Source organism: Silene latifolia, chromosome 5 (assembly GCF_048544455.1).
Source record: "Silene latifolia isolate original U9 population chromosome 5, ASM4854445v1, whole genome shotgun sequence".
Lineage (NCBI taxonomy): Eukaryota > Viridiplantae > Streptophyta > Magnoliopsida > Caryophyllales > Caryophyllaceae > Silene > Silene latifolia.
In genome coordinates, this window is record NC_133530.1 from 17,583,548 (window position 1) to 17,597,505 (window position 13,958).

Below are 13,958 nucleotides of genomic sequence, written 5' to 3' on the forward strand. Positions count from 1 at the left end.
AGTAAATAGGGGATGTGCACCTCAAACTTTTATACTCACTCTATACTGATAGTACAACCATCAAGGAAAGAGAAAAAAGGTTAATTATTAGTTGACAAGTAGACTAAATTGAGTGTGGATGATAAAATTACTTATAAACGCATTTCCAAAATATTAAAGATAAACAATTGACTGAGACACTTGAAAATGGAATAGGTAAATAAATGATTGGGACGGAGGAACTATTTGTTGTTGAAATGGTACATTTTGAATCATAATGTGTTAACTCAAGGAAAAATTATTGGGTACTCCGAGGACAATAAATATTCCTCATTAGCCAATAAGAAGTTTTCATTCCTAATATTCTCATTGGCCCTTACATTTATCTTTACTTTATAGAAAATATTAAGAATGAAAGCTTCTTATTGGTAAGAAGTAAAAAGGACATACTTATTGTCCTTTAGAAGGATCCAAGACTAAGGCTCTGTTTGACAAAACTACCTGAAAAGGTATTTGAAACGAAAAGGTATTTAAACCGAAAAAATAATGAAGCACTGAAAAGGTAATTGATAAGGTAGCTGAAAAATAGGAGCTGATAAGATAACTGATTATATAAAAATATGTTTGGCAAACTAGCTGAAAAGTAGTTGATTTTGGTAAAATGTCGTAAAAGGATATGCAAATTATTTAATATTATAGAATCAAGGGGTACAAAATGGAAAATAAGTCATTTCAGGTAGCATTTCATTTCAGGTACCTTATTTGACCAAATAAGCTATTTGCCAAACACTTGCAAAAAAAATCGGGTAGCTGAAATTTTGGCCAAATAAGCTACCTGAAGTGTCGTGTCAAACGGAGCCTAATTTAAGTGACAGTAAGATAAGTACTTGGGTTGATACAATCCTTCAATTGACATTTTTTTTTATTGTCGCAACGTGTTTCCTTTCATTCCTTTAAGGACACCTCTGGAATATGAAATTTTATTTAATCCGCGCATTATTTTTTGCATTGTAAAATAGTTACTCAACATTTTATTTACTGTAATATGATTATGATTTTACGAGGAGTACAACACAATACTTTGGAGCAAAACCGCGTAAATGCATGTATGTAAAAGATGAATTGACAATATTTGACTCATTCAACAAACAATTTGTGATCATCACATTCATAAGATTTGAGGCTGTGGTGCATTCATCCATAGACCAACATTTATTTGCTAGATTTAAAGATAACAAGTAATTCCCTCATTCTCACAATTACTCCCTCAGTCACTCATCATCTTCACAATCGACAGCCGCCGGTTCGCTACCAACCGTCGTTCTGCTTTTCGTCAGAACTCAGAAGCCTCAAGAGTCAAGACTCATTCGTTGTCTACATTACAAGGTATACCTAAGTGTTGTATTTGTGCCTTGAATTTGTTAGTCACCACTTCGAACAACTATCACGGTTATTTACGTTTCATTCTCTCTTTTATTGCTTTCTATTATTATAACTTATAACACTCAGTCTCGTTTTCCAACTCCTTATTTGGTTGATAAAATGTTTAAAAGAAGCATATTTTTTACTGGAAAACTGATATAGTAAATGTACATCAATAGAAGTTGAGTGTTTTTATGTCACAAGGTATTTCCAAATTCTCGCTTTCTCCGATTGACAACTCCGAGAGAAGAGGTAAAGCTCCTTCAGCTATAGACAAGGACTTAAGATGATACAAGTCTAAGACATGTAATGTCTTGAGCTTCTGAAACCCGTGACTTGCGATTTCCATGTGCTCTCCAAGGTACGCTTCAACCAATTGATCAAGTTCGACTAGATTAGGAAATAGTTGTAGGATCTCGAGAGGGTTGACCTGCATATTCGACCACCTTAGACGAATATTAACTAGGCCATGGAGTTCGTATACCCAAGTTGGAAACGAGACCAATTGTCCATTTAAGGATAGACGTTTAAGCATACGAGGAGGAGATTTGACCTTGGTTAAATCAATTAGCTCGATTCTACTCTTCGAGGATACATTCAATGATAGAAGATACTTCATCCCATCAATTATCGAACATAAGTCGTCTCCATCATCCGACTTAAGCCCTATGATTCCCAATTTTCTTAATTGTATCAAGTTTCTTAATTGTGAGACATCATCATCCAAATCCAAATATCCGAGTTCTTGTAGTTCCAAACATTTCTCAAGCGATCCTTCGACAATCTTCATTCCGTTGATCTTCAAGAAGTGGCTACTAAAGCCAATGTCATACTCGTAATAGTATCCAAGAAGATGCCGGAGCCTGCTAAGACTGTTTATGTCTATAGGGAGTTCAGAAATGAAGGTTTGGAGATTCTCAAGTTTACCTATGGAACTTGGAAGTCTCGAAACTCATGTGCTTCTCAAACTTAACGTAAATTAACATACCTAATTCTTCGGGAATAAGTTCTATGGGGGCATTGGACAGATCAAGTAGACTAATAATCTAATAGCAATTAGTCTAATAGAGATTATTAACTCACCAATTAGATTTATTAACTCAAAATTGAGAATTTGAGATTCTAATGAGAGAATATCTCCTAATATGTTGATCTTAGGACTGTAAATATGCGCCAAGTGAGCACACGTCAGCGAAACCCATAAAATATTCACAAGGTTTTTAAAAAACATGCATGCATCATTACGCTTGTATCTTTGTCATTTAGACTCTGTATCTTTGAGCAAGTTGCTAACTGATTTATAAAATACATTAGTCAATGACAACATGCATGCATTACGCTTGTAATTTGAAGAGGTGCATAGAATTAGCAAGCACCATCTAAATACACAGACTATATCAACTGTATAAAAAGCATTTATCTATGGAGAGTTGGCATTTTACTAAGCATATCATTAATCCCTTTATAATGATGAACTAGCAAAGAGGAAAGAGCATCGGTTCATTGTTAAGACATACTGAATTCTTCTGCCAACATAACAGGTATGTATGTTAAACTCCTACATTTTTAAGTTATTGCATACTACTACTACTAGCTATCATGTATGTATACTAACAATCCAAATGTATGTATGATGATCTTAGTCTCTTAGATAATCTTGTGTGAATTTAACTGCTCTTCTTGATGATGCTTCCCGTTTCATTTATTGTTTTTTGTTTTTTTTTTCTTATTTAACATGACTATTTCAATTTGTTACTGCTCTTCCGTTTCCATCAATTGTTTACACTTTTCGCAAGGGAATTCTAACGAAAGGAAAACAAATAATGGGAACAGAGAAACTTCTTTTTTTAGGAGCCACGCTCACACAAAAAAGGTACGAGTTATGGATATGGGTCAAACCCATACCAAGTGTTTGTTTCACAAATTCAAGGGTTTCTTATCCATACCTCAAACCCATGAGGTATGGGACTATGGGTTTCACATACCCAAGGAGGGGGGTGGCCGGTGGGTATGAGATAGATACCCATGAGTATCAAACTAAAATGAACAAAAATAAGAAAAAATAAATTACAGCATATTGTAAATCCAATTTTTATATACTTATTTGATTAAATAATCATGATTTTATAATACTAAAAATTATTATTTACAATATTTTAATTTACGCATTTTAACCTTAATTGAGTTTAAAACCCATACCACTCAAAATTGAAACAAACACAAGGTATTGTTGGGAAAAACTCGTATTTCCCTCTTTGTGTAATTACGGGAAAAATAAATAAAGTGAGTAAATTAAATTGAGACAAAGACACAATAGAATTTTTGGTTACGCGGAAAAACCCAAATAGGTAAACAACCGCGGGACGAGTGTCCAATTCTTCCACTATAATATTTGTAGTAGGATTACAAGTCGTCACCTTAATAAGATGGATAACTCTCACTATTAATAGTGGTTTTCTTCTCCCACAAAACTCTCACAATAATAATACTAATTATTGTGGATTAATAATATATGTTTTTGTATTTGTGATTGATGAAATATGCTCTTCAATCTCACGTATTTATATGTGATGATGAAGGTTTAACTTACTCCAATATTAAACGCTAAAATGAATGTTTTTTCCCACATTCATTTAGCAAATGAGTTTTATCAATTTCTTTAGTAAATGCATCTACGTTATTCATTTACTAGATGAGTTTCAATGACTTAAATCATGTGAAACATCTCGTTCACTTATTGTGTTCATCCCTCTCAATTAAAGAGAGAATAACCCAACAAATCTCCCCCTTCTCGACTTAATTGGAGGGCATCACTACACCGGAACCATCACAACAATCATCGAACTTCTTTGTTGATATGGTCTTGGTCATCATGTCGGACCAATTGTCATCGGTGTGAACTTTATCAAGTTGAAGCTTCTTTTCTTCTAACACATCTCGAATCCAATGATATCGAACATCGATGTGTTTGGATCTTGAATGGTAATTTGGATTTTTAACTAAGTGAATAGCGCTTTGACTATCACAAAGTAGAACATATTTTTCTTGCTTTTGACCAAGTTCTAGCAAGAAATTCTTCAACCATAACATTTCCTTACAAGCTTCAATTTTGCAATATACTCGGCCTCGGTGGTTGACAACGCAACACATTTTTGCGGTTTAGACGCGCCAAGATACGACTCCCCCTGCAAAAGTAGTCAAATAACTCGATGTCGATTTTCCTGGAGTCGACATCGCACTTTGCCATGTACGCATCACAATAACCTTGTAGCAAAGGTTCACCTTTACCAAAACATAAGCATCTATTGCTCGTTCCCCGGAGATATCTAAATATCAATTTCACAGCGGACCAATGTTCCTTTAGGGATTAGATAAATGGCGACTAACTACTCCATTGCATAAGCAATGTCGGGTCTTGTACATATCATGGCATACATTAGGCGCCAACGAGCGGAAGAATAAGGGACATTACGCATCTCGAGCCTTTCATTTCTCCTTGACGAGGACTTTGCTTCTTCTTGAGTTTGATATGTCCGAAGTGGCATACTAACCGGCTTGGCATTGTTCATCTTGAATTTCTCGAGAACTTTCTCAATATATCTCTCTTGGGATAACCATAAAAGTTTCTTCTCTCGGTCACGAATAACTTTTATCCCAAGGATTTGTCTTTAGGTCCCAAATCTTTCATAGCAAATGATTTGCTTAGAGCTTTCTTGAGCGATGCAATTTTCTGCTTATCTTGCCCAACAATTAACATATCATCAACATATAACAATAGTATGATGAAATCACCACTTGCGTACCTCTTCATGAAAACACAATGATGATCGATCTGTGTTTTTTTAAAACCGTGCTCGGTCATGAAGGAATCAAATTTCTTATACCATTGTCGTGGTGCTTGCTTCAAACCATAAAGACTTTTGTTAAGGCACAGACAAGATTTTCTTTACCTGTTTTTTTCAAATCCTTGAGGTTGCTCCATATAAATCTCCTCGTCAAGATCTCCATGTAAGAATGCGGTTTTCACATCGAGTTGCTCAATCTCCAAATCTAGACTAGCAACTAGACCCATTCTGACTCGGATGGATGACATCTTCACAACGGGGAAAATATCTCATCAAAATCAATCCCCTTTTTACGATTGCATCCCTTAACAACAATTCGAGCTTTGTATCGAGGTTTAGGATTGTTCTCTTCATTCTTGAGCTTGAACACCCATTTACATCTCAACGCTCGTTTTCCTTTAGGCAACTCCACTAGATCATAAGTGTAATTCTCATGCAAGGATTGCATTTCTTCTTGCATAGCTTTCTCCCAGTCTTCTTTATTATCATTTGGTTAGCACTTCTCGATAATTACGAGGCTCCCCCGCATCGGCGATAAGTTCATACTCTTCTTCACTATATCTAGTGGATGGACGTCGTTCTCTACTTCCACGACGTGGTTCGGGTTGAACACGAGCATTTATATCATCTCGCTTCAAACTGTTCAACATTTTGATTATGATTTTGTTCTCTTTCTTCTCTCCCTACATCATTTGGTACCACAGGGGATGGTGAAGAATTATCACGAACAATAATATGAGGTTGAGACTTCTCAAACTCCTTGAGGTCTATTATTGTTTGATCCTCGAAAAATACAACATCTCGGCTTCTAACGACCTTTCTTTTGACTGGATCCCATAATCTATAGCCAAATTCATCTTTAGGTGAGCCAAGGTAAATACATTGCCTGGTTTTTGAATCAAGCTTGGCTCGCTCGTCCTTCGGAATGTGGACGAATGCGCGACAACCAAATACCTTCAGGTGATCATAAGATAACTTCTTTCCCGACCATACTTCATCTGGAATGCCTCTATTTAAAGAGTTTGATGGCGAGAGATTGATAATATCAACAGCAGTCTTCACAGCTTCTCCCCAATATGAGTTTGGGAGTTTTGTGTGAGATAACATACATCGAACTCTTTCACAAATAGTCCGGTGCATTCTTTCAGCTATGCCATTTAGCTGAGGTGTCTTCGGAGGAGTCTTTTCTAGTCGGATGCCAAAAGACTTGCAATAATCTTCAAATGGACCACGGTATTCACCACCATTATCAGCACGGACGCACTTTAACTTCTTACCCGTCTGACGTTCAACCAAGGCATGAAATTCCTTAAAGGATTGGAGTACCTGGTCTTTGGTTTTCAACAAATATAACCAAACTTTTCTCGAATGATCATCAATAAAGGTGACAAAATATGATGCACCTCCTTGAGATTTTTCAGTCATAGAGCAAACATCAGTATGAACCAAATCTAGGATATATTTTCTTCTAGATGGCGAACTGGATCTTTTAAATGAGACTCTATGCTGCTTTCCTGCTAAGCAGTGTGTGCAAGGATCAAGAGATTTACCTTTCACCTTTGGTAGTAGGTCTTTTTGTGAGAGAATTTGTAATCCTTTCTCACTCATAAGCCCTAACCTTTTATGCCATAACTCCAAGGAAGAATTATCATGAGCAATATTTGCCTCCCCCTTGAATAAGCGCCCATGGGTGAAATATAAGGTACCTTCTTTCTTTCCTCGAGCGACAATCATATTACCATTGGTGAGCTTCCACTTTCCATCACCAAAGTAATTCATATACCCAGCATCATCAAGTTTACCAGCTGACATCAGATTAAGCCGCATATCGGGTACATGTCTCACATCCTTCAACATAAGCTTACAACCGGTACTAGTTACTAGGTGAATATCTCCTAAGCCAACAATTTTGCTTGTGACTTGATTTCCCATTTTCACCGTACCGAAATCACCTTTCTTGTAGGATGAAAATAACCATTCATGTGGGGTGATGTGAAATGATGCACCTGAATCGACAATCCATAGGCTTTCATCAGAAGCTAAATTGAGATAATTGTCTTCTCCGATTATAAATATATCGGTTTCTTCCTCAATTGCGACAGCGCTGGTGCTTGGTTCTTCTTTCTTCTTTGGGTCAATTTGATCTGGCTTGACCGTACCATTTTTCTGGTCTCTCTTCAGATTTCGACATTCGGGTTTTCTATGACCCGGTTTACCAGAATAATAACAAGTGATGCTTGCTCTAGAACGAGATTTGGATCGTCCTCTTGACTTGTCACGCCCCTTGTTTCTAGAGTTGTCACGATTTTCACTTCTGCCTCTGTTTTCAACAACATTAACATCTGAATCTGTTGAAATACCACACTCCTTTCTCCTTGCTTCTTCATTTAGAAGAAGGCACGATGTGACATCCATGGTGAGATTTCCTTGAGGGATGAGTTGCGAGTGTAACAACTAAAGTGTCCCAACTCTCGGGAAGAGAGCTTAAAAGCAATAATGCTTGTAGCTCATCATCAATCTTCATATCCACCTTGGTTAACTGGTTTACAAGACCCTTGAAATTGTTCAAGTGTTCAATCATGCCTTGACCATCTTTATAATCTAACTTCACCAATCGTCTTACGAGAAGAGCTTTATTTCTAGGAGTTTTCTTTCGAATCATAGATTCAAGTTTTGACCATAATTCATGGGCATTAGTGAAAGTAGCCACATGCTCAAATAAACTTCGGTCGATATATTTACGTATCATAGCGACCGCTTTCCGATTAAGGAGATCCCAATCTTTGTCGATTTTCCTTAGGCTTGTCTTCACTAATGATAGGCTCATACAAATCTTTACAATATAAATGATCCTCCATCATCGGTTTCCAATAGGAATAATTATCAGCCGTGAGTTTAAACATATCACCATCATAATGAGCGATGGTAGTCTCCATAATAATACACAAGAAAATATAATGAGCCCACTAACATGGCTCTGATACCACTGTTGGGAAAAACTCGTATTTCCCTCTTTGTGTAATTACGGGAAAAATAAATAAAGTGAGTAAATTAAATTGAGACAAAGACACAATAGAATTTTTGGTTACGCGGAAAAACCCAAATAGGTAAACAACCATGATACAGTGTCCAATTCTTCCACTATAATATTTGTAGTAGGATTACAAGTCGTCACCTTAATAAGATGGATAACTCTCACTATTAATAGTGGTTTTCTTCTCTCACAAAACTCTCACAATAATAATACTAATTATTGTGGATTAATAATATATATGTTTTTGTATTTGTGATTGATGAAATATGCTCTTCAATCTCACGTATTTATATGTGATGATGAAGGTTTAACTTACTCAATATTAAGCTAAAATGAATGTTTTTCCCACATTCATTTAGCAAATGAGTTTTATCAATTTCTTTAGTAAATGCATCTACGTTATTCATTTACTAGATGAGTTTCAATGACTTAAATCATGTGAAACATCTTGTTCACTTATTGTGTTCATCCCTCTCAATTAAAGAGAGAATAACCCAACAGGTATGAGGAATCAAGTTCCGATTCGATTCCAAATCCATACCCGTGCATAAAACAAAGCGCCCTAAATGGCAACAAATTATTTGCAACGACTTAAGTTTTATTTAAACCTTAACGTAAATATATAACTAATTTTTATGCAAATTAAACAATTGATATTTTATGATCGCGTAAAAGCATTTATGATTTGGAAGTAATGATATTATTTATATTACGACAACAATAAAAATTGGTTTATATATTACTTTTTGGTGGAATGTAAAAACTTATATAAATGATCAATAAAGCACGCTATATTATACTTAATTAGGTCACTAAAATGTAAAAACGATATATCTTCTCAGGTCAGCAGCCCACATCTCAATTTGATAAGGGTTACCACAATTTAAGGGAACGAAGAGAGTATTAGTTTAGTTCTGTTTTATTGGTTAGCTTCCTACTTTGTTTATTGGTAGACACAAAACGAAATGGAGGAACTGATCTTAAATACCTGAATCATAAAATTCAGCACGCGCTGGAGAATAGTATACCGATCATAAATTGATAGTTCTAAATAAACTCTAATCATAACATTCTTAAAGTGACAATTAGACTTGAAAGTAAACCACAGCCTCAATGACTGAAATGTCCTTTAACCAAAATATTAAGATTTCTTAAACTTATGAAACCTCAAATATTATGCAGATAATCGAGAATATAATACATTTTTTTTCCAAATACTATATTAAAGTAATACCCATTTTGCTGACCGAACTTTTCTTCTATTTTACATGAATTAGTAAAACCGAAACAACCTACAAATCTACCAAATCAACCCGCAAATATACCGCATCAACCACCCCAAGCGAAATCAGATCCTTTATCTTACTCCCGTTTTTTTTTTTTTTTTCAAATGAGAGCACTATGTCGCGGGTAAGAACCGAACCTCCAACATCAAAATGGGTATTAACCTAAATTAAGTATAAGATAGATCAAATTACTAATATTTTTAAATGGAAGAAGTTTATGGGACGGTATAAGATACAACTTAAAAAGCTATGTAAATTAAAACTCCCTCCATTTTTTTGACATCGCATTGTATCATGTTGGATCATTCGGAAACAGCCTCTTTGTGTTGCTAACACAAGGGTAAGGCTGCGGGAGCCATTGAGGCACTGGAGTAATGTTGTTGTTGTTGTATTGTATCATGTACGTCAATAATCAATATGTATGTACGATAAGTTGATGATCTTAGACAATCTAGGATACGTATAACGACGGTTCTTGATGATTTTTTTACTTCATTTATTGTCTTTTTTTTTTTACTTTCACAAAACTAATCCCTCCGTCCCATCATTTATGTACCTTTTTTTTTATTCATTCTCAGGGGTATTTTAATGGGTAAATGATGGGACGGAGGGATTAGTTTTGTGAAAGTAAAAAAAAAAAAGACAATAAATGAAGGAGAAACATCATCAAGAACAGTCGTTATACGTACACTAGATTGTCTAATGGTGGTCATCATTGATGTTGTTCGTGACTGATAAAGTTTGAGTAAATATTTTTAAATGGAAGAAGTTTATGGGACGGTATAAGATACAACTTAAAAAGCTATGTATATTAAAACTCCCTCCATTTTTTTGACATCGCATTGTATCATGTTGGATCATTCGGAAACAGAACAGCCTCTTTGTGTTGCTAACACAAGGGTAAGGCTGCGGGAGCCATTGGGTGACCTTTGGAGTAATGTTGTTGTTGTTGTATTGTATCATGTACGTCAATAATCAATATGTATATACGATAAGTTGATGATCTTAGACAATCTAGGATACGTATAACGACGGTTCTTGATGATTTTTTTACTTCATTTATTGTCTTTTTTTTTTTTTTACTTTCACAAAATATAACACTACAAGAAATACACATTTTTGAGACTGTTTTTTTGAGACCGCTGCAAAAAATGGTTGCAAATTCGTCGGTCTCAAAGGTGAGACCGAAATCATATCATTCAAAACATGTCATTAGCAGTCTCAAAGTTGAGACCGTTTTGAAACTTTGAGACTAAGGACAATCTCAACTTGGAGGCGCCAATATATTCATTGAGACCGGGAACCTTTGTTTAATTATCTGTGACCCCTTTTATACGTTTGAGACTGATTTATTGGTTGCAGTTCAATATTTTAGCTTAAAAAACAAAGATACTTCCACTTTTCTTAATTCATTCACATCCCATCTTCATTTCACATAACCTCCCAACGCCGACGGCCTGCTACAGTGCTCTCCGAACGCTGACGAACGGCTCTCTCAACGCCAATGATCTGCTTCCGAATGGCAAGGAATCTTCGACCTGCACTCCCAACGTCTATGACCTTCTCTCTTCTTTCTCGCTCAACTCTTTTTTGTCCCGCATCTCAACTCGTTGTTATCCCGTGTCTCTATACGCAGGTATTTTGACTAATTAAACTACAAATCTTTCAATCAATTACAAAATGATTTATTATTTTGACTAATTAATTAATGTTTTGAAAGACGTTGATTGTTTAGGGTTAGGTTTGGAAAATTTTGATTAGATTAGGTTTCAAAATTTTTGATTAGATTAGGTTTGATTGTTGATTCCCCCATGGTGAAGTTGTTTCTTGGATTAATATTAACTTATGTGCATTGAATATTAATGTTTTGATTATTTAGGGTTAGATTTATTTCAGGTTCAAGTAAGATGTCTATTATACGGTTTTATGCAAATTCAGATGATTCCATTGATGTAGGAGGGATTTGTTCTGTCCAGATTACGATTTTAATGTACTTTATCCACCACACACTCATTACACGGTCTTGCCCTTGTGTTTTGGTAAATTTTGGTGAGTCATTAAGAGGTACATGTATATAATTAGTCCATACTCGTTAATATGTTATTTGAGTTTATTTACAATCGTTCCAATATGTCTTTTCATACCAGGTTTGGGAGATGATGTGTATCAAATTCGATTAGTGAGTCGATTAGGCACTATTACTACTCCACCATAAATGAACTGGACAGAGACTCTAGAACGTGTACAAGATAATTGGTTCGACAACTTCAGCGTATGTATTGCTTTTTATGCTGTTAATTTTTTGATTTACTGATATTATACATCAACTCAAACAAGTTATTTATGAAAGAATGTTGTACAAAATTTGGTCTTCCTTCTTTTCAAAAGTGACCGACGAGTTTATGCTTAAAATCATGTGCAGTCATTGGATGTTAACTACCTGTTTAGCCGTGATAGTCATTGAGCTAGATTCTGTTACTTGAACTCCCATGAGATTTACGGCCTGGTAGTATTATCTTGTTGCTTGAAAAGAAGTTATCCAGTTGCTTTGTATAGATAATTTTTGCTTCAAAGATTAATTCTATGAATCATTTGTTTGGGCATTTGTGGTGAATGGCCTATTTTCTAATGTATTTACTGAGGTTAATGGGTAACGAATAATGAGATATTGAACGGTCTTAGAGGGTGAAAATCACATAACAATGACATTGAGTTGAAGCAGAGTACAGTTATTTATTGTCTAGAATACACAGTTAGTCTTAAGTCTTAACAGCTGTTTGTAGGTTAGGGCCGTTAGGCTTCTTGATAAAGGGAAGTGGCTCTATACAATCCATTTTCAGCTGAAATAGGTCTTCTACCAAATGTAGTCTATGTAGATGATGTGGACTTTAAAACAGTATGTTAGAAGAGTCTGCCTAGATGTGGTGGTCAATTTATTTGGCAACTTTATTATTGTAATATTACTGAGAACAACTTTTGACGTCTGTTCTTGGCTTCTTGCTATCTCCGTTTTGACCAGAGGATAGAAGTGTCTTCCTTTTATGATAATAGGCTATTAGTGAATAATGAAGTGAGATGGCGAATTATGTTCGCCTTGTATTCTCAGTGATGATGAGAATCTATGGGCAGGCTTCTTGGTAATTGTTGGTTTCCGCCTTCTGTGGTGATATGATTGTGTACGAATGCTCCAAAGTTCATAATATGTCTGTTGATCCTTATTTCCTGTCACAAATTATGTTCGCCTTGTATTCTCTTCATTTCTGTATCCTTGAGGCTTTTAGACATCATATTTTCTTTCCTTTCCCTTATAATTTTATGGATGGTCAAATGATGTAAAGTCTATTTGATTCGCCTTTGACAGATGCTCTTCTCAAGATGTTGTTGGAATTAAGTTTGCCTTTAAATTCATTACTGGTAAGACTGTCTATTCTGAATTCATGTTAAACATTTCTTTTTGCTCGTAGTTTCCTTTTCTTAATTTGTAAGAATTGTAATTTGTGCAGTCGATACCACATAAGCTCTTATGCAATTTATTAAGTAACTTATACTCATATTCTTATTTGCAGAAGTTTTTCAAATGGGATAAAAATTTAATGGCGGTGTACAGGATGTTTATAATGAGCATGCCCAAAAGCGTCGCAAAGGAACTTTTAGTCATGCTGTAAAAGATTGAGAAGAATGCAAAAAGGCTGAAGTGAATAAATGAGCAATGTTTGGTGGTACAAAAGGAAGAAGTAATGAAGACAATGGAACAACGTTTTAAACTAATGCAACAAGAACCTAAGTGTTTGGTTGTGTTGAACCTTGGATTAATTAGTTTGTAAACTTTAAGTGTTGAATAGGTAATGTTGTTTGAATTTAATAGCTAAGTGTTGGAGTGTATGGATGATGGTATTTATTATAAATTGAGATTTGAAATTTATTTGGTCCTCTCGATTTTCTGTTTTTAGCTTATGTGGAGGATTTCATTTAATAGGTGAGTAAGAGAAATATTGAAACAATGGGGTATATATATTATAATTTTAATTTGAGACGGCTTTGCAAAATTTGCGTCTGCTTTGCAAAATTTGAGACCGACTGTCCAGTCTCAAACAGACTATAATATTAATTTTAATAGGTGGTCTTGAGACCGAACACAATCTCAAATTAGGGACTGCCTCTAGAGTTTGGGACCGCAACATAGTGGTCTCAAATTTGCGACCGTTACGAAGCGGATCCTAATTTTGGAATTTGTTACCAGTTTTTCAGACCGACAGTAGGCGGTCTCAAATTTGAAAAAGCGGTCTCAAAATCGGTTTTGAGACCGTTTTTCATACGTTTGAGACTGATATAGGCGGTCTCAAAAACGCGTGTTTCTTGTAGTAATCCCTCCGTCCCATCATTTATGTACCT

At 35.3% G+C, this 13,958-nt stretch overlaps 1 long non-coding RNA gene across 4 annotated transcripts; it reads left to right on the forward strand.

Moving 5' to 3' along the window:
- Positions 1–10,846: 10,846 nt before the first annotated feature.
- LOC141655950 (uncharacterized) lies at positions 10,847–13,488 on the forward strand. 4 transcript variants are annotated; one of them, XR_012548264.1, is made up of 5 exons: positions 10,847–11,202; positions 11,446–11,630; positions 11,714–11,838; positions 12,928–12,980; positions 13,133–13,488. It is a non-coding gene; the product is annotated as an uncharacterized LOC141655950 (long non-coding RNA). The 4 variants fall into 4 exon arrangements; XR_012548263.1 differs by having other exon boundaries at positions 10,849–11,202; positions 11,452–11,630; XR_012548261.1 differs by having other exon boundaries at positions 10,856–11,202; positions 11,463–11,630.
- The last annotated feature ends 470 nt before the right edge of the window (positions 13,489–13,958 follow it).